The 20864-nt window shown below is 52.7% G+C and overlaps 1 protein-coding gene across 32 annotated transcripts in view; it reads right to left on the bottom strand.

Annotated features, from left to right (window-relative positions):
* COPS9 (COP9 signalosome subunit 9) overlaps nucleotides 1-20864 on the bottom strand; it is a 394021-nt gene that overhangs the window by 102530 nt on the left and 270627 nt on the right. The window contains exon 1 of one of the 32 annotated variants that reach the window (XM_050751496.1): nucleotides 15950-15953. The exons of 28 other annotated variants lie outside the window; for them this stretch is intronic. The gene's annotated coding sequence lies outside the window, so the exon portion shown is untranslated. Of the gene's footprint in view, nucleotides 1-4038; nucleotides 4043-9969; nucleotides 9974-12399; nucleotides 12404-15949; nucleotides 15954-20864 lie in introns of those variants that run through there. 3 more of the 32 variants (XM_050751498.1, XM_050751521.1, XM_050751495.1) reach the window with 3 other exon arrangements.

Genomic DNA, 20864 nt, shown 5'->3' with positions numbered 1-20864 from the left:
GTGTGTAGGGATTCCTGCGGATCCATGCTGCCCTGGAGCACAGAGACAGGGGTCCTACCTGGGAAGCAGTGGGGTCCTGGGAAGGGAGCAGGGGAGATGTGTATAGAGATTCCTGAGAATCTGCGCCGCCCTGGAGCACCGAGACAGGGGTCCTACCTGGGAAGCACCAGTGTCCTGGGAAGCGGGCAAGGGAGCCCCTGGAAGCCAAAATAACTGACAGATGAGGGGAGGGCACAGGAACTGCTCTGGGGCCTGGGATCACCACCCTGTTGAGGAGGTCAGTCTGCCAGCCCCCAGACCCTCCAGCTTGTCTGCACAGATTCAACTCTGCCTGTGGGAGGTTGAATGGCCCAGCACAGCACCATGGTGGGTCTGTCTGTGCTTGGGGAGACAGGACCTGCTGGGATTGTTCTTCCCGGAGGCCCCGAGGCTGGCCCCGGGCCCAGTCTCTCCAGACCCTTCTGTCTGTCCTTTCAGAAAGATGGAGATGCTGGTTTTTGGCACGCTGCCCTGGGCATGCCTCTTTGGGCCTTTTAGAAGCTGGACGGTCCCCCAAGGGGGAGACTGGGCTCTGTGCCCATGGGGTGGGTCCTGCCACCTTATAAATACTCTTCCGTGGCAGTGAGAAGCCCCTAAGGAGCACTGCTGGGGCTGGGGGTTGGGCTGGTGACAGCGTGGCCCCAGTCTGGCGGCAGGCTGGAAACAAGCCAGGGCTGCCCGAGCTTCCCAGTGCAGGCCTAGGAAAATTGCGAGCCTCTACAGGGCTCCTCCCTCCCTCCCAGCCTCATCCACCCCCTGCTCCTTCCCTGAAGGTGGGCCCCAGCCAGCCAGCTGGCCAGGAGCTCCCACAGGGAGCTATGGGTGCGGGGCTCCAAGGCCAGGGCCCTGCCTGTCCTCGGGGGCAGCTGCCTCAGGGTTCACTCGGCAGAAGGGACCCTCTGAGTTCATATTCTGCCATCATCTTCCAGCACCAGCTGCAACCAGCAGCTGCTAACGCACAGAGGACACCCCCAGGGAGCAGAAGGGCTGCGGACGCAGCCCCTGTAGCTTGGCCCAAGTGCATCAGTCCCTGGGCTCATCTGCAGTTTCTCCCACTTCGAGGCTCCTTTCTTCCTTTCCCCACCTCAGGCCAGGGATCCAGGCATGTGGTCTGTGGGGTGGGCTGGGAGGTGCTGGGTCTGTGCTGGCCAAGTGGAGAAGGCTAGGGGCTGTGCCAGCCAGCATCTGTCACCCTAAGGGTTGTCCCAAAGACACCCCAAGTGCTGGGGTCACTGCGTCATGCTCCGCAGGCCCTGCCCCGCCCTCTGCAGGGCCTGACCAGGCTTGGAAGAGAGAAAGTGGACCCATCTCCCTCAACCGCACACCTGTGATGATGATGGCCCCTCCTGTCCCCGCAAGCTCCCAGCTGAGCTTTTCTGTGCATTTCCCAGTTCATCTTCAACACCAGCCCTGGGGGAGGTACCATTGTCCCCTGGTGAGTATGAGGGGACAGAAGGGCTGAGGTCTGCCCACAGTGAGCCACCAGCAGGGGCAGAGCGGAGTTCTAACTAGAGCCTATCAGATGGCAAAGCCCAGGTGTAACAGTTTTCCATGCTGTGTGACAAAGAGCCACAGCCCTGTGGCGTAGGCTCTGCGGCCGTGAGGCTGGGCAGGTCAGCTGGTCCTCTGCCCAGGGTCTCACTGGGCTTCTTAACAGGTGTCGGGACATGGCCTCTTCAGACTGCTCAACGGGAGGAGACTTCTCGGTGTCCGAGTCCCTTTGGGTGGGTGGCGGGGGGACCGGTGGGACCAAGGCCTGGGCTTTGCTGGCTCTCTCCCAGAGCCCTCAGGTCCCGGAGGCTGGCCCAGGCTCCCTACCCCATGGGGTCTCTCATGTGGCTACTTCCTTCCTGGGGTTTCTCCCTCCAGTCTTCTTGGACAGAATCCTGTGTGCTGTCTCCCGTCTCCTTTGCACGTTCTGCAATGGAAGCAAGTCCCGTGGCCCTGCTGCTCCGCACACTGCCTCCTCACGGCGCAGGCCTCTGTCTGCCTCGGGCTGCATTCCTGACCTGTTTCCCCACCAGGCTCCTTTACTGAGCCCAACAATTAGGTCTGCAGAAGGAATCGTCCAGCAACGAGGCCACCACATGCCACAGCCCGCACCGTGCACCTCACTGGCCACACACCCTGCTTCTGTCTGTGCCTTCTCAAGGCCCCACCCGCCTGCAGCCCCTGCCCTCTGTCTGCCTGGGCACGCTGGAGGGCCCTCCCAGTAACGGGCTCCCCAGCCCTGCACCTTGGCTCAGCTGACCTGGCTGAGATGGTCTCAATGCTCACAGGGGCAGTAGGGAGACCCCATGCTGCTCCTGCAGGCTCCCCTGACCTCTGAGTGGGGCGGGCCCGTTTCCGTCACACTGAATGCATTTACTGTTTCCCATTGGTCTGAGCCAGCGGAGCATTGAGACCAAGCCGCACAGGGCCGGTCTGGGAGGAGAAGGGGCTCTTGTTTCTGCTGGGTCCTCAGCAGCTGCGCAGTCTCCTCCTCCCCGGGCCTCCCTCCCTCCCAGGCTGCGAGCCAGTGGTTGAAGATTTTCTCTGGAGGCGATTCCAGATCTGGCCTCCAGGGACTCTTGGAAGAGTTTCTAGCACAGCCCAAGTAGCCCGTCCCACCTGCCAGGTAGGCAGGGACCTTCCTGAGACACAGTACAGGGGAGTAGGCATTACCCAAGGAGTTCTGGCTGGGGGCTCCTGTGGGTCAGCTCTGGGGACCCCAACACCTGCCCTGGGGACCTCCCCTCCCCACCTCCTGAGACACTGCTGAGTCCCTCTGTCAATCACACTTCTGGATCTTCCACCTCTACCAGGCCGGCCAATCAGATGATGCCACCTCCTCCCCCACTCCCCATCCCACAGTCATCCCTGCAAGGGTGGAATTGACACACAGGGAAATCGGCCCAGCTTGGAGTGGAGGAGATGTTGATGAGGATCCTGGGAGAAAAGGCCACATCTTCCTGGCCATGGAGACTCCTGGGATGGACCCTTCTTCCTTTGACCCCCATAAAAGAGAGTCCTTGGGAAAGGAGAAGGAGGGCTGAAGAGGGAGGAGGGATCCCAGGAGAGCACAGTCCAGAGCACTGCCACGGCAGTGGAAGGCCCCAGCCCGGCCACACGGAGTCTCGAGGCTGAGGACAGACAAGGGGCCCGGACTGGAGGCCCTTGGGTGCAGTTTGCAGCAGGACCAGTGGGCACAGGTGCCCAGGATGAGAGCCACAGGCTGACGGAGCCCTATGTGAAGGCGTGGAGGAGGTCAGGACAGAGGGGGACCCTGGGGAAGGGTCAGGACCCGTGCTTCCTGGCTTCCTTCTGCCATGGAGAGGAAGACACCATGGAGCCCACTTTCTGGTTTTTGAAGCCTTCCTGGCCACCACACTGTCCCATTTCTGACCTGCCCAGGTGGGCACCAGGGCTGGGGCTGACCACGGAGACCCCTAGGGTCAGGCAGCAAGTCCCAGCTGGTGCCACACTGGCCCCCACCAACTGTGTGCAGAGCCCTCACCCCTGCTCAGCCTCGCTGAGAAGAAAGGGTGGGCACAAACCCTCCGCCCCCACCCATAAAGGGCATGAGGAGAGGGCCTGGCACCTCTGAGCCCAAGCGGCTGGCAGAGAAGGGGCAGCAGGGACCTGGCTGCCAGTCCCTAGAGACGACCCAGCCTGCCTATGACCAGCAGGGCTGTGACCCCCAGCCCAGCCTGGGCTGACCACACGCCTGCAGGAGGCCACGCCTCTGGGTAGTGATGGGAAACCACAGCCTCAGAGCAGGTGGGTGTGGCCTGAGAGCCGACTCACGCTGGGCTGCCCGGGGTCAGTCACGGGCTGGATGAGACCTTTGTGTGCTGAGCCTGGGGCTCCTCACACTCGAGTGGTGCCCTGTGGCCTCACAAAGCAGCCTCAGAGGCCAGCCTGCCATCCCCTCATCCCACACGGAAGGAGGCCAAGTCCTCAGCGGGGGTGGGGCTGGTCACCCCCTGGCCACGGATCCCGGAATAGCCAACCTCCGGCCCCCATGCACGGGTACATTCTGTACGTCCAGGGTGGCTGGCGTGGGTGGTGGCTGGCCCTGAAGGCCGGGGGCTGTGTTCCTGTGGCCGACTCACTGCCCTTTGCCCTTGGTGAGCAAGTCTTCCCTGGGCCTGGCTGCTTCTCTGTAAGACGGAGGCCCAGCAGGGTGGGAGGGGACATCGTGACCCCGCAGCACCGAGAGTACTTTGTAAGATGGGAAGTACCGTGGCTCTGCCAGGGCCATGGTGACATCGGCCATTCACTACCGGCTGGGACTGGCAGATGTCCAGGGACCAGGCGAGGAGGGAGAAGGGGCCTCTCTGCACCTTCCCTCCCCAGCGCTCCCTCCTTCCTACTCCCACTGGCTGTCCATCTGGGAGCAAGCCCTGGTTTAGAGATGGGGGTTTGTGCTGGGCAGACAGAATCAGCAGTGGCTCCTCCCCCGCTCCTCCCCCAGGGGTGCTGGGCTGGCCCTGGGGGTTGAGGGTGACCCAGAACTTGCCATTGGCGGCCCGGGGACCCTGTCCATCCAGCTCACCCTGGAGCTGGGTTCGGGCACTGTAACGTGTTCCAGGAGACCTGTCGGAGTTCAGTACCATCCACTCCATTAGTCATAATTATTTTAATTAAGAAGATAAGAAACACAACTCATCAAAGGTTTAATTAACAGCTAACGACACTCGGATGAGTCACTGGCCTGAGCAGGTGCTAGTTCACACTTCCCGGTTCACTGGGTGGGCCGTGGGAGCCGCTGAGACGTGGCCACAGAAGGCACATCTCCCCAGGACCCGAGAAGACGAGAGCCCCCACACCTCCCAGCACCACGCAGAAGGGCTGGGCCCACAGCGGCTACCTGTGTGGTCACTCAGCCCTGAGCTCAGAAGTGCCAGGGCTCAGAGGACACCCTGCTATTGCCACCGGGCACCCTTCACCATCTCTGAACAAGGCCTGGGATTTATCTGTGACCTAGGCCCCCACAGGGCACAGTGGTCGACCCTACATCCATGTACAGGGAATGTTGACTGTGGCAGCTCCGTGTTCACGGCCCTGGACACTCAGAAATAACTGTGATGTGGCCCTGACCTCAGTGGTGTACAAGGAACCCACTGAAGGAGACCGAGGTGGGGAACCTACTGGGCCTAATGGAAACCCCAGCTGGGTGGGTGGCGGCCGTGCAGCTGGGAGTGAGAGTGTGAAGGTGCCTGGGGCCAGAGACAGTGCCGGTGATGGAGACAGACAGGGTCTCCCTGAGGAAGCTGGGCTTAATCCTAACAGAGGGAGGCGGCCTGGAGGCCATACAGGGAAGAGGGGCTCTGGTGTGGAAAGAGGATTTCAGGACTGCTTGCGCTGCAGGTGGGTGCCGGCCGCCTGGTCTAGCCTGATCTGGCACCCTGGTGGTGCGTACCGTTGGAGGGGCTCCCTGCCTCTGTACTGTGGGCCTTCCCGTCACAGGGTGGGCTCGCAGGTCCTGCTCATCCCTGCATGGGATGTGGGTGAGGTTTGCTCTGAAGAGGCCAACGTGAGCTTCCTAATCCAGCCGGACAGAAAGTGGGCAGAGGGGCGCCGAGCCCCCGGAGGCTCTGGGAGTGGGAAACCCCCAACCTGCACGAGGTCAGGTGCCTCCTGGGATGGCCCTGAGGACCGTGGCTGTGAGGGGCTGTCACTGCAGCTCATGGCAGCCAGCCCACCTTCCCGTTCAGAAAGGCTTTCCAGAAGGGGACGGCTGTGGATGAACAGACAGCGTCCTCCTGTCCCATTTCCATGCCTCTGACCACCCTCCACCTCTTCCCCTCGTCCCCTAAGCAGGTGTCCCTGTGAGGCGGCTGCATGGCCAGCGGGGGCTCTGGGGGAGGGTCCTGACACCTCTTCCGGCACCCAGTGGCTCCTGGTTTCCCTGGTTTGTGCCTGCCCCGCTGCCGTCTCTGTCTCTGTCTTCATGCGGCTTGCCTGCTGTGTCTGTCTCTGCCACACTCTCGTTTATGAAAACACAGCCATTGGATTTAGGGTCCACCTTAAATCTAGATGATCACACCTCCAGATCCTTAATTACATCTGCAAAGACCAAATAAGGTCACATTGTTAGGTACCAGAGATCAGGGTGTGGCTGTGCCATTTGGGGGGGTGTCACTCTATAACCCACCATGCACCCCTAAGCTGTGTGACCAGCAGCAAGTCCCTGTCCTTCTTGGAGCCTCTGCTCCCTCACACGTGAGCGTGAGCCCCCCTCAGAGGGACGCCTGAAGGGATCAAGTGAGTCCCACGTTCAGTGTGGTGCCTGTCATGTTGTCTAGGGTTCTCTGGGCTCTGCGAACCAGGAGGCAGAATTAGGAGCAAGAACTAGGACCAGATGGATGGGAGCTGACACTGTCCCAGTGTGGCCAGGGACACAGATCTCTCCAGGACCTCGATAGGACGCCCTGGGCAGAGGCCGGCATGTCGTCGCCCCGTAGGCTCACGCCTTCCCTGGCTCCCTGGAGGGAGACAGGACGAGGTCACTTCCAAGGGTCCTTCAGGATCTCACAGAAAGTGCTCTCGCTTTATTGCACCTCCATTCAAGCTGAAAGAGATGGCCAACCAAATTAGCCCAGGATTTAACAGGAATTGATTTTAATTTAAAGCCCTTTGAGTGCTTTCTCCTCTCAGATGAAAGAAGAGTAGGCTGAGATGTGTCTCCTGCTGCCCCATAACTATATCTGAGATGACCCTCAGCCCCACGTCGTCTCCTCCAGAGCTGACTTTCAGCCCCACGCCGTCTCCTCCAGATGAGGCAGCTTTCCTCATTGTCTCAGGGTGGTGACTGAGCTTCACCTACAAACTGCAAAGGAATCTCATTCTTCTTTTATTCCAAGCCAGTGCCATCGCACACACTCTGACACATATTCCCCTGCACTAAGAGATGAAGGCTGAACTGAATCTTCCAAAGCAGTGCAACACAGGGGCTGAAACAGGGGCCTGGGGCCATCGTCCCCCAATCCAGGAGAAGCGACATCCGAGAGTCCCCAGCTCAGACACTTCCCTCTGGGGCAGTGTGCCATCCCTGTGTGTGAAGGAGGACAAAATCCCAAATGCCCTGGCTGGGAGATTCTGGAGTCAGGAGCTCAGTGGTACCACCTTGGGAAGTTCAAGTTGAACACCTAGGAGACTTAGAGCTGGCACCGTGTTTGGGTCCTGCCCGAGGTGAGCATGGCGCTGTGTGCTTAGGAGAGAGCCTGAGTCATGAGGATCCCCATGCCCCAGGGGGCCCCTCTTTGGCCCTGAGCCCCAAATCCCATTAACCAGGCAGGTGAGACCAGGGACATGTCTGTCCCCTCCGAGACCCAGGCCCACGTGGTGTTCCTTCCTCATGGTGGGACATGCAGGCAGATTGACCAAGATGCTATTGAGGCTGGAGTCCCAGGGCTCTCACCCACACAGGCTGGCCAAGGACCTGGGAGGAACTTCAGGCCCCACAAAATGTGAAACCATGGCTGCCCATCCTTCTTCTCCCAGTCCTTGAAATCCATCCATCCAGCCTGTGACTCTACCCCCAGGCCAAGGAGCACAGCTGCAGAGTAAGGCTCCTTCCTGCAAGGTCAAGCTCTGGAAGGTGACCAGAAACCCTACCCCTACCTCCCTTCCTTAGCCATGACCTTGACTCCCATTGCACTGAGAAAATCAAGGCCCAGAAGCCCCTGCACCACTTCCTCCCTGTGCAATAGAAGAGGGGTTCGCACCGGCCGGGCGCGGTGGCTCACACCTATAATCCCAGCACTTTGGGAGGCCGAGGTGGGTGGATCACGAGGTCAGGAGATCGAGACCATCCTGGGTAACACAGTGAAACCCTGTCTCTGCTAAAAATACAAAAAATTAGCCAGGCGAGGTGGCGGGCGCCTGTAGTCCCAGCTACTCAGAAGGCTGAGGCAGGAGAATGGCATGAACCCGGGAGGTGAAGCTTGCAGTGAGCCAAGATCGCGCCACTGCACTCCAGCCTGGGCAACAGAGCGAGACTCCGTCTCAAAAAAAAAAAAAAAAGAAGAAGAAGAGGGGTGTGCCCTTGCCCCCATCACCCACCAGCATCCCCTTCACCCTGGTCACAGCCTTGCACCATGGGGCACCGCTTGCATCTCACCCCAGCCCTGCCCAGTTCCTCTGCCCTTGGCAATTTAGCTGCTCCAAGTGCCTCCTTTCTCAGAAATGTTCCCAGACCCTGCATCCCGCCAGCTATCTTCACCTTCTCCCGCTCCTCATGGTCAAGTCTTTAAAGGACCACCTGTGTTTGCCATGCCTTCTTCCTGCCCTCTCAGTGACCAGGTCTCCAGGAAGGTCTTTCCTGAGCAGGTGCAGGACACACCTCTGAGGCCCCCTGCAGCTCATGCTGTCTTTACTCTTGTTTCCAGAAGCTCTTTTCTCTGCTCCCAGACCGAGTCTGGAATTTGGAAGGCTGACTTTTAGAAATGATTATGCCATTTGATCCAAGGGTTTCAACTGCTCACCTTAAGCCTGGAGCCTAGAATAAGAAAACTCTAGACGTGAAGGATCTGCAGAAATCATGTGGCCCCAAATGTTGATGACACTGTGCAAAGTGTCATGAGGGCATGAAGGTGGTTTTTGTTATGAAAGTTCAAACCAGGGCCCAGAAAGGGGAAGCGACTTACCCAAAGACACACATTGGCTTAGCTGAGCTGGGACTGGGCGCCACAGTCCTGATCCCTGGCTTCACCCTGTCCTGAGATCGCTCTCGTGTCACCAAATTTCTGCCTCTTTCCATGACAGCGCTCCACCTTCTCATCCTTACAGCTTCTGGAGAGGCAAGACAAGAGCAGTTTTCGTTGCTGAATTTCAAACATAATAAAAAGAAAAGTGCTTTCAAGGACATAGAGTCTCTTCAGATGGTGACTCCCGCAGCCTGCGATGAAAGTGTCTTGCTTTCTGCCCAGGGAGGTGCCTGTGCATACCTGGAATTGTACACATTCCTTCTGATCATGTGTCTGAGCAAATTTCCTCCTGAGATCAAAGTTGGCAAGGTGGACAGGCCCCTTTGAAGCTTTACAGGGGTTTGCAGAGAGGCAGGTCCTGGCAGCCGCAGAGTTTTTGCTCCCAAGGAAGAAAGAGGAGGGAAAGCAGAGCCCCAACACACCTGAGGAGGGCTGTTACCTTCAGAAATAGTTTTTCTCCATGGGAGCGCTTGCTGGCCACTCCCAGCATGGCTGCACTCGGGCCGCACATGTGGTTTCTGCCTGTCTACCATTCATTCCCTTCCTTAGGGAACGGCTCTCGGTGTTTGCTCCAAAAATGACCCTCTCCGCAGTCCAGCGGCCCTGGCCACAGACACATAACCCAGGCTGGCCAATCAGTACTGCCCAGCTCTGGAGACAGTGACTGGATGGGCACATGACCCAGGCTGGCCACTCTGACTCCTGAGAGTCTTGGAAGGTTATTGAAAATAGAGAGTTGCTCTATGCCTGGAGCTTCTTATGGCCCCGTCACGTCTAACTGGAGAGACAGCGTGCCCAAGAATGAAGCTACCCAAGGGGAAGCAGAGCAGAGCTAGACAGGCAGATGGAGACAGTAATCTGATGACAGACTCACCTCCTGGCTCCAGCTGTGCCTGAAACCCATATGCCCCTTACATTTTCCAATTGCATAAACTAGTCAATTGTCACAATGCAAGTTTTGAAACAGATGTTACTCACTTGCACAGGCATGAATCCTGACCATCGAGCAATGGATTTGCCACAGGCACTAGACTTGGAGCAATGGTGGCCAGCAGTGGTGGAGCAGCACATGGAGGATCCCACAGCTCACTCTTGCTCCAAGGATGGAGCAGCTCATGGGAGGTCCTGCTGCTCGCTGGCCCCCGATGGGGAGCAGCTCATGGGAGGTCCTGCTGCTCGCTGGCCCCCGATGGGGAGCGGCTCATGGAAGGTCTTGCTGCTCTGGGTGGCCAGGAGTCCCCTCTACAGAAGCCTGGTGCTCAGGAGCGCTGCACCAGGCCCCACAATGTCCTTGGGTGATGTCCTGGTGCTGCAGGCAGCAGGTCAGGGCTCAGTGACCACAAAAGTTCGGGGTGCCCACAGGAAGGAAAACGGACCACTGAGAAGGCTGCCAAAATGGGATTCTCCCAGGAGAGCCTCCAGCCCGACCGGCGCCCCTCAGTAACCTCATGAAGCCATGCAGCTGCAGGTTGGGGCGCGGATGTCCTCAGTGCTGTGTGTGTGCAAAGACCATTCGGCCCGCATTGGACAGAGCGGCGTGGCCCCCTAAGATGCTAATCAACCCCGGCCAATCATCTCCAGCCACAGCCACCCAGGGCACGTATCTGCAGCCCCAGCTACTTCCTGTCACTCACGCGTGAGCACACACCGGATAGAGGGTGACGCGGGTGGTGCGGTCCGCCCAGCTTCCCCGCAGGCTTCGTTCCCAGCTCACCCACCTCCACACGCGTGCGCGCACGCACACACACACAAACACACGCGTGCGTGCACACACACAACCACAAACATCGTGAGGCCATGCAGCCCTGGGTTTGAGAACCAAAAAGCCAAGAAATGGTGCGTGGGCTCAGCAGAAATGACTGTCCTGGGGGCTGGAACGGACGATGGGGCGACACCATCAGCCGGCCGTAAACACCAGGCTCACACTGGCCTATTTTAAAAACAAACGCAAGACAAACTCATCCCTTCCTTCCCGCTTTCCACCTCCCCTGTGAAATCTATTTTAAAAGATCAGAATTTTCTTTACATCCACCTCCGAAATGTGCTGTGGGAGATAAGTGGGGCATAAACACATGGGGGTGCCGGGGGCGGCGGAGAGCGCAGAGCGGGAAGGAGCCGGAGGGATTCGCAGCCCGAAGTGGAGGCTGATTTCCCAAACCCTCAGGTTCACAGCAGCCTCAGACCCTGTCGGGGGAATGTGAAGGAGCAGCCTTCTGGACTCCAGAGCTCCAGGCTCTCAGGCACCCTGAGCCCCTGACCTTCTCCACACAGGCCTCCTCCAGGGGCTTGAGTCAGGAACCTGGAGCAGGGCTTGGGGAGTGGCCAGTCCCTGTGCCAACGGGTGGAGGCCAGCACATGTGACACCACCATGCACTAGGGCCCCAGTTGGCCTCCCCAACACTCTGCAGAGCTCACCTGTCGGGTGACAGAGCACTGTGTCTGCTTTCCATCTGGACACGGAGTGCCCCATCCTGGCAGGGACCCTCACTGTCGGGAACCCAAACCCCAGCTCAGCTGCAGTCCCACTCACCCCCACCGGGCAGCCCTCATGCCCTGGGTCAGGAAGATGCCCGCTCTGCCCAACTCACAGTGTCCTACACCATAAAGGAGGCACCGGGGTCCACAGAGGGCAGGAGACACCAGCCTGGGGAGGGAAACAGCCCACAGCAGCTCCAGCTTGGAGCCGGAGACGGAGCTGGAGACGGGAGAGTGGTGCCCCGCAGAGCAAGCCGCCCTATCTCCTTGTCCCTCCAGTTGAGAGGTTCATTGGGGTCCCCCCATCTGGTCCAGAGAGAGTGGCCCCTGTGCAGTGCCCCATCTCATCCAGTGGACCCTGGGATGGAACTTGGGGGCTGGACAGTGTAGCTGGTGCCTTCCCTCACCCTGGCTAGCTAGACTGGGGGTCCACCTAGGCCATGGAAACAGCTCCAGCCAAGTGCCACTTGGAGCTCACAGGTCAAAGGGCTGACACCCTCACCCAAGGGCTCCCTGAGAGCCCCTGGGAGCCCCTGCTGCTCTTTCCCGAGGGAACCCACTCATCCTCACAGACCTGGTCCCCCAGGTTGATCGCCGGCTGACTGTGTGTCCCTGAGAGCTCTGGGAAGGGGCTGAGTGTGTGTGGATTCACTCTCCTGCCTGAGCCCTGCGGCACAGACCACCCTGCTTTGGGTCTGGTTCAGGGTTCTAGGGCTCTTCAGCCCAGCACTCCCAGGGAGCCCCACCTTTGAGGCCCCATGGAGCTGGATGTGGAGTGTAGGGGTCCCCACCGCCCTCACGGCCTAAGGCCTTGAGGAAGAATGGGTAGGGCAGGCCTAGTGAGCCCCTCCCCAGTCAGCCTTTTGTGTCCCCCATGAGCAAGAGGAGGCGGAGAGCGGGGGAACTCCACTCATGCTCTTGACCGCAAGGCCAGGTATCGTTCCTCCCAAGGCCAAGGGCAGACAGCAGCCTGGCCCAGGCCCATGCCAGGGCCCTTCTGGGAAAGGGAGACACGGTCTATTTTTGCTCTCTGACAACACAACAGAAACAGACGCTGTGACTTATCTCCACTGCTGAAGGACTGAGGCAGCCACACAGCTGGCTCTGTGCCCTGGCACTGCGCAGCCCCTCCCTCAGCCCCAACTTGAGATAAGAGTGGCGTCAGGGAAGGGCTTCAACCAGGCCAAGAATACCCCCCGACCTCTCACCTCTCTGTGGTCTAGACGCCTGAGTCAGCCCCTCCCAGAATTCCTCCAGGACCCCTGCCAGGACTTCCTGGCCTGAGCTGGGCATCCCCTGGGAAGTTTTTCGCAGCCCAGCTAGGATCTCACTTCTTTGTGCAACGTCATCTACTCTTAGGGGGGCTCCGTCAGGGCTGCCCTAGCTCCCCAGGGCCAAGAGCCCTCCGAGGCTCCCTCCTGTGTCAGAGGCCGGGAGTCTGGGTTTCAGGAAACCCCAGGCGGTGGCCCCTCCTGCTGGAGGAGCTTCACGTCTTTCCTCTGAGGCCTGAGTGGAAGTGAATTTGCCAGATAATTTTAGCACAGAAATGAGCACTCAGAGGAGGGGCAGAGCTTAGAAAGGTCAGTAGGGATGAAGAGAATGCCCATGAGGGGCGCTGTGGTCTGCAGGGCCAGCCCTGGCCTCCTGTGACCAGCAGTGGCCCAGACAGCCATCCCCACACTGCTCACTGCACGCTAGGCCTGCTGGAAACCTCGGAGCCCCAGCAGGAGGTGGGTAGCCTGCCACACAGCCATGATGTTGTCCCCTTTCTCACATGGCAGCCTGGAGTGGGTGCACCCTGCCAGGCTGGGCGGAGCTGGGGAGGCCACACGGCCACCTGGGATGACCCTGGGTGACATCCCAGAGAGGTGATCAGAAGGCCTCAGCTGTCACTTCCCTGCCTGGAGGGTCAGCAGGCTAGTTTCTGAATCCAGGGACTGAGCCCACATGATACAGCTGAGCTCCCCCCACCAAGGCCCATGCTGGGGGTCACAGAGCCCTCTGGAGGAGTAACTGTGACCGTGTCTGGGCAGTGTGGAGCCAGCAGCCTGGAGATGAATTCCTGCAAGGAGCTTGCCTGCAAGGGCTCCCTCTGCTCATCACAGTGAAGCCTGACCTGGGGTTGTCTCTGGACACCTCCTTTTGTCTTCTTTTGATCAAGGTGCGGCCAGTGGTGGCCTGCAGCTTCTGCCTAATAAATCAGGGTGCTGGGCACAATAGGCTCTGCACTGTTGAAGGCTACATTAAACAGGAAGATGGCCCAGGGTCTGTGGTATTTTTCACCCTGTGAACATGAAGGTGGAGAGGCAGAGTGAAGGTCCTTTTGAACTTTGCAGAAGAGGCAGCTCCCCCTCTGTTCTCCAAAGCTTCCTTGGGGTGAGTAACATAATAAATGGCAGCAAATCCAGAACCTGGATTGGGCACTGAGCACCTGCTGACCTGATTCCATGGAGTATGTCTATGGTGCTGTGGCTGGCATGAAAATCCCAGCAGGCCCTGTGTGACTGGATCAAGTTACAAGACTGTGGACATACAGGTGACCTCGTTGTCACCACCTGCTTGGAAGGAAATTTTACATAGGGCATAATGCACACATGCTCAAAGGCACAATCTGATGAGTCTTGGTAACTTTATATTCCCAGGGCCAACGGCACAATCAAGACAGAGCATTTCCAGGGCTCCAGAAGGTTCTCTCCTGCCTAATTCCAGTCAAATTCCAGTCAATCTCAAGCTCTACGGCCAAAACTTTTCCTAATTTCCATCAGCATCCATGAGTTTTGCCTTTCCTTGAACTTCATGTAAATAGAATTACAAAGACAGCATTGTTTTGTGTTTGGCTGCTTTTGAGGTAGGAGATGGGACCTGACTCTGGAAGCAGCACTTGAGCTGTGTACCAGATTGAAGACTGGATGAAACAGGGAAGAGGTAAAAGCACCTTCCTATAAGATAGCCCACCAGTGCCATGTCGTTTTACCATTGTCATGGCAACAACCAGAAGGCATCACCTCTTTCCATGGTGATGACGTGACAACCTGGAAGTCACAAGCCTTTTTCTAGAAATTTCTGCATCATCCACCCCTTAATTTGCATGTAAATAAAAGTGAATATAAATATGACAGCAGAACTGTCCCTGAGCTGCTACTCTGGGCACACTGCCGGTGGGATAACCCTGCTTTGAAAGGAGCAGCACCTCTGCTGCTGCCATGCACCACCACTTCAGTAACATTTGTTGTCTAACACCACTGGCTTACCCTTGAATTCTTTCCTGGGCAAAGCCAAGAACCCTCTCAGGCTAAGCCCCAATTTTGTAGCTTACCTGCTGATATGGTTTGGCTTTGTGTGCCCACTCAAATCTCATGTCAAATTGTAATCCCCATGTCTTGGGGAAGGGACCTGGTGGGAGGTGACTGAATCGTGGGGTGCAGACTTCCCCTTGCTGTTCTCATGATAGTGAGTGACTTCTTGTGAGATGATGATGCTTTAGAAGTGTGTGGTGCTTCCCCCTTCATTCTCTCTCGCTTCTGCTGCCATTTAAGGCATCTCTTGCTTCCTCTTCACCTTCTGCCATGATTGTAAGTTTCCTGAGGCCTCCCCAGCCATTCAGAACTGTGAGTCAATTAAACCTCTTTCCTTCATAAATACCCAGGCTCAGGTAATTCTTTATAGCCATGTGAGAATGAGTTAATACAGAAAATGTATACCAGGAAGGTGGGGTACTTCTATAAAGATACCTGAAAATGTGGCAGTGACGTTGGAGCTGGGTAATGGCCAGAAGTTGAAACAGTTTGGAGGGCTCAGAAGACAGGAAGATGAGGGCAAGTCTGAAACTTCCTACAGACTTGTTTTAACCCAAACACTGATAGTAATACAGAGAATGAAGTCCAGGCAGAGGTGGTCTGAGATGGAGATGAGGAACTTACTGGGAACTGCAGTAAAGGTCACTCTTGTTATGCTTTAGCAAAGAGACTGGTGGCATCTTCCCCATGCCCTAGAGATTTTTGGAACTATGAACTTGAGGGAGAGGACTTAGGGTACCTGGAGGAAGAAATTTCTAAGCAGCAAAGCATTCAAGGTGTAACCTGGCTGTTTCTACAATTGTATGCTCATATGTGTGAAGAAAGAGATGATCTGAAGTTGGAACTTATATTTAAAAGGGAAGCAGAGCATACAAGTTTGGAAAATTTGTAGCCTGACCATGTGGTAGAAAAGAAAAATTCATTTGCTGGGGAGAAATTCAAGCCATTGCAGAATTTCCATAAACAACAAGCAGCCAAATGTTAATAATAGTAAAGACAATGGGGAAAATGTCTCCAGGGCATTTCAGAGATTTTTGTGGCTGCCACTCCCATCATAGGCCTGGAGGTCTAGGAGGAAGAAATGGTTTTGTGGGCCAGGCTAAGGGCTCCACTGTTTTGTGCAACCTTGGGACATGGCTCCTTGAGCCCCAGCCACTCCAGCTCTAGCCATGGCTAAAAGGGGCCAAGGTACAGCTCGGGCCATTGCTTCAGAGCGTGCAAGCTCCAGGCCTTGGTGGCTTCCATGTTGTTTTGGGCCTGCAGGTGCACAGAAAACAAGAATTGAGCTTTGGGAACCTCCACCTAGATTTCAGAGGATATGTGGAAATGCCTGGATGTCCAGGCAGAATTCTGCTGCAGGGGCATGGCCCTCATGGAGAACCTCTACTAGGGCAGTGCAGAGAGGAAATGTGGAATTGGAACCCCAATACAGAATCTTGACTGGGGCCCCACCTAGTGAAGCTGTGAGAAGAGGGCCACTGTTCTCCAAACTCCAAAATGCTAGATCCACTGACACCTTGCACCATGTGCTTGGAAAAGCTGCAGGCATGCAATGTCTGCCCATGAAAGTAGCCATGGAGGCTGTACCCTTCAGAGCCACAGGGGTGGAGCTCCCCAAGGCCTTGGGAACCCACTTCTTGCATCAGTGTGGCCTGGATGTGAGACATAGAGTCAAAGGAGATCATTTTGGAACTTTAAGATTTAATGACTACCCTGCTGGACTTCAGATTTGCAGGGGGCCTGTAGCCCATTTGTTTTGGCCAGTTTATCCCTTTTGGAATGGGAGCATTTACCCAATGTCTGTAACCCCATTGTATATTGGAATTAACTAACTTGTTTTTGATTTTACAGGCTACTAGGCAGAAGGGTCTTGCCTTGTCTCAGATGATACTTTGGACTTGGATTTTAAGTTAGTGCTGGAATAAATTAAGACTTTAGGGGACTGTTGGGAAGCATGATTGGTTTTGAAATGTGAGACAGATGTGATATTTGGGAGTGGCCACAGGCAGAATGATATGATTTGGTTCTGGGCCCCCACCCAAGTCTAATGTCGAATTGTAATCCCCATGTGTTGGGGTACGAGGCTGGTAGGAGGTGACTGAATCATGGGGGTGAACTTCTCCCTTACTATGCTCATGATAGTGAGTGACTTGTCATGAGATCTGATGGTTTAAAGTGTGTGGTGCTTCCCTCTTTGCTCTCTCTCTCCTGCTCTGCCGTGTAAGACGTGCTTGTTTCCTCATTGCCTTCCACCATGACAGTAAGTTTCCTGAGGCCTCCCAGTCTTGTTTCCTGTACAGCCCATGGAATTGTGAGTCAATTAAACCTCTTTTCTTCATAAATTACCCAGTCTCAGGTAGTTCTTTATAGCAGTGTGAGAACGGACTAACACACCTGCCCAGTATCACTTTCACTTAACATAGTATTTTTGAGATTCCTCCATGATGTTTCATGTTCCCTTTGATTACCAAGCAGTATTTCATGGTGTGACTATACCATCACTTTGTTTATCCAGTTTTCTATTGTAGGTCATGTGGCTTGTTTTCCAGTTTTTATCTATTATCAGTGAAGCTGCTATAAACATTCTTTTATAATTATTTTGGGGGATATGTATTTTCATTTCTCTAGGGTAAGTATCTAGAAGAATGACTGGGTCATAGGAAAGATGTATATTTAACTCAATAAGAAATGACCAAACAGTGTTCCAAAGTGGCTGTACAATTTTAAAATCCCACCAAGAGTGTTCAAGAATTCTCATTATTTACATTCTCACCAATATTAAGTGTTGTTGGTCTTTTAAAAAAATTTTTAACGATCTAGTGGGGGTGAAAAGCTATATCATTGTGCATTTCATTGCAGGTCCATCTGACTAATGAAGTCTAATGATTTCTAATGGTGTTTACTTTTGTTATTGATTAGTGAGGGTTCTTTATATATTTAGCATAAAAGTCCTATGTTAGGTATATGTACTGTGAATCTTTGCTACCTATATTTGGATTACATTTTATTTTCTTGTCAGTGTCTTTGTGTGAGCAGGAGTTTATAATTGTAATAAAGTCAAATTTATCCATTTTCCCTTGTATGTTTTTGTGTCTTCTCTGAGGAAATAGTTTCCTTTATTTTCTTTTGCAAGCTTTATAGTTTAAGATTTTATGCTTTGATCTATGATTGATCTTCAATTTGTATGTGTGTGTGAGAGAGAAGTTGAAGTTCATGTTTTCTCCATCTGTCTACTTGTTTCAGCATCATTTGTTGAGAAGATTTTCCTTTTCTGATTGAGTTCCCTAAGCACCTAGTTAAAAAAATCAACTAACATTGTGATTTCACAACACATAAATGCACTAAGTGCCACTAATTAGACACTTCAAAATGGCTAATTGTATGCTACTTAAATTTCACCTCATTTTTTTAAAAAGCCCACATCTGAACTTTCTATTGTGGTCCACTGATCTAAATGTCTACCTTACACCAGCCTCACACCTTCCTGATTATTGTACCTACACAGTGTGTCCTGAAATGAGGTAGTATGACTCCAACTTTGCTATTCTTCAAGATTGTCTGGGTATTTAGGACTCTTTGCATTTTCACATACATTTTAGAATTAAAAGTCAATTCTATAAAATGACTGCTGGGATATTTTTTCCTCTCCTTTTATTTTAGGTTCAGGGGGTACATGTGAAGATTTGTTACAAGGGCAAATTATGTGTCACTGAGCTTAGTGTAAGAATGATCCCATCACCCAGGTAATGAGCATAGTACCTGATGTGTAGTCTTCTAACTCACACTCACCCGTTTCCCTCTCTCCCCACTCAAGCAGTCCTCCATGCCTGTTGTTCTCATCTTTGTGTCCACAAGTACCCAATGTTTAGCTCCCACTTATATGTGAGAACATATAGTATTTGGTTTTCTGTTCCTGAATTAATTCACTTAGGATAATGTCCTCCAGCTACATTCATGTTACTGCAAAGGACATGATTTTATTCTTTTTATGGCTGCGTAGTATTCCATGGAATATATATACCACATTTTCTTTATCCAGCCCACTGTTGATGCACATCTTTGTTGATTTTATGTCTTTGCTATTGTGAATAGTGCTGCAGTGGACATACAAGTACATGTGTCTTTTTGATAGAACAATTTGTTTTCCTTTGGGTATCTACCCAGCAGTGGGATTGCTGGGCAGGATGGTAGTTCTAAGTTCTTTGAGAAATCTCCACACTGCTTTCCACAGTGGCTGAACTAATTCACATTTTCACTTACACTGTATAAGCATTCCCTTTTCTCTGCGACTTCATTAGTATCTGTCATTTTTTGACTTCTTAATAATGGCCAGTCTGACTGGTGTGAAATGTCTCATCTTGGTTTTGTTTTGCATTTCTCTAATGATTACTGATGATGAACATTTTTTCCCATATTTGTTGGCTGCAGATATGTCTTCTTCTGAGAAGGGTCTGTTCATGTCTTTTGCCTGTTTTTTAATCAGCACATTTGGTTTTTGTTTGTTGAATTGTTTACATTTTTTATAGATTCTGCAATTAGACCTTTGTTGGATACATAGTTTGCAAATATTTTCTCCCATTCTGGAGGTTATCTGTTTACTCTGTCGATAGTTTTTTGTTTTTGTTTTTGTTTTTTTTGCTGTGCAGAAACTCTTTAGTTTAATTGGTGCCACTTATAAATTTTTGGTTTTGTTGCAATTGCTTTTGGGAACTTAGTGTACATTCATTGCCAAGGTTGATGTTCAGAATACTGTTTCCTAGGTTTTCTTCCGGAGTTTTTACTGTTTTAGGTCTTGTATTTAAGTCTTTAATCCATCCTGAATTAATTTTTGTTTATGGTGAAAAGTAGAGTCCAGCTGCAACCTTCTGTGTATGGCTAGCCACTTATCCCAGCACCGTTTATTAAATAGGGAGCTTTTCCTACCATCAACAGATGGCTGTAGGTGTGTGGCTTCGTTTCTGTGTTCTCTAATCTGTTCCATTGGTCTGTGTATCTGTTTTCGTACCAGTACTGTGAGCTTTTTGTTACTGGAGCCTAGCAGTATAGTTTAAAGTTGGGTAGTGTAATGCCTCCAGCGTTGTTCTTTCTTCTTAGGATTGCTTTGGTGATTTGGGATCTGTTTGGGCCCCATACAAATTTTAAAATTATTTTTTCTAATTCTGTGGAAAATTATGTTGGTAGTGTCATAGAAATAGCATTGAATCTGTAATTGCTTTGGGCAGTATGGCCATTTTAACAATATTGATTCTTCCTACACATGAGCATGGAATTTTTTTTATTTGCGTTGTCTCTGATTTCTTTCAGCAGTGTTTTGTAATTCTCATTGTAGAGATCTTTCACCTTTTTGGTAAGCTGTATTATTCCTCGATATTGTATTCTTTTTGTGGCTATTCTAAATGGGATTGCATTCTTGATTTGGTTCTCAGCTTGAACACTATTGGTATATAGAAAAGCTACTGATTTTTGTACATTAATTTTATATCCTGAAACTTGACTTTTTTTATATCTGCCTTAATTTTATTCTTTACCTAAATGTCAATCAGGAATAGGTTGTTTAGATTGCGTTTGATTGTATGGTTTTGATAGATCTTTTTGATATTGATTGATATATTTATTGCACTGTGGTCCAAGAATGTGGTTGGTATGATTTATATTTTGTTAAATTTATTAAGATTTGATTTATGGTCAAGCTTGTGGTCAACTTTAGAGTATGCGCCATGTGCTGGTGAAAAGAATGTATATTCTGTGGTTTGGTGGAGTATTGTGTAGTGTCTATTAGGTACAATTGGTCCAGTGTCCAGTTTAAATCCTTCTATCTTTGTTAGTTTTCTGCTTTGATGATCTGTCTAATGCTATCAGTGGGGTGTTGAACTACCCCACTATTATTGTGTGGTAGTTTAACTCTCTTCATAGATCTCCAAGTACTTATTTTGTAAATCTGATTGCTTCAATGTTGGATGTGTATGTATTTAGGATGGTCAAGGCTTCTTATTGGATTGAGTGCTTCATTATCATTTTGTAATGGCCTTCTTTGTCATTTTTTATAATTGCTGGTTTAAAATCTGTCTTATTTAACATAAGAAAAGCAACTCCTGCTTTTTTTTAAATTTCCATTTGCATGGTAGATCTTTCTCCAATCTTTGTTTCTTTTCCTTTTTTTCTTTTTTTTTGAGACGGATTCTTGCTCTGTCACCCAAGCTGGAGGGCAGTGGCGCGATCTTGGCTCATGGCAAGCTCCACCTCCCGGGTTCACACGCCATTCTCCTGCCTCAGCCTCCCGAGTAGCTGGGACTACAGGTGACCGCCACCATGCCTGGCTAATTTTTTGTATTTTTAGTAGAGACAAGGTTTCACCATGTTA

The sequence above is a fragment of the Macaca thibetana genome, chromosome 12, assembly GCF_024542745.1.
Source record: "Macaca thibetana thibetana isolate TM-01 chromosome 12, ASM2454274v1, whole genome shotgun sequence".
In the NCBI taxonomy this organism is placed as follows: domain Eukaryota; kingdom Metazoa; phylum Chordata; class Mammalia; order Primates; family Cercopithecidae; genus Macaca; species Macaca thibetana.
This window is presented reverse-complemented; position numbering and strand designations above follow the sequence as displayed.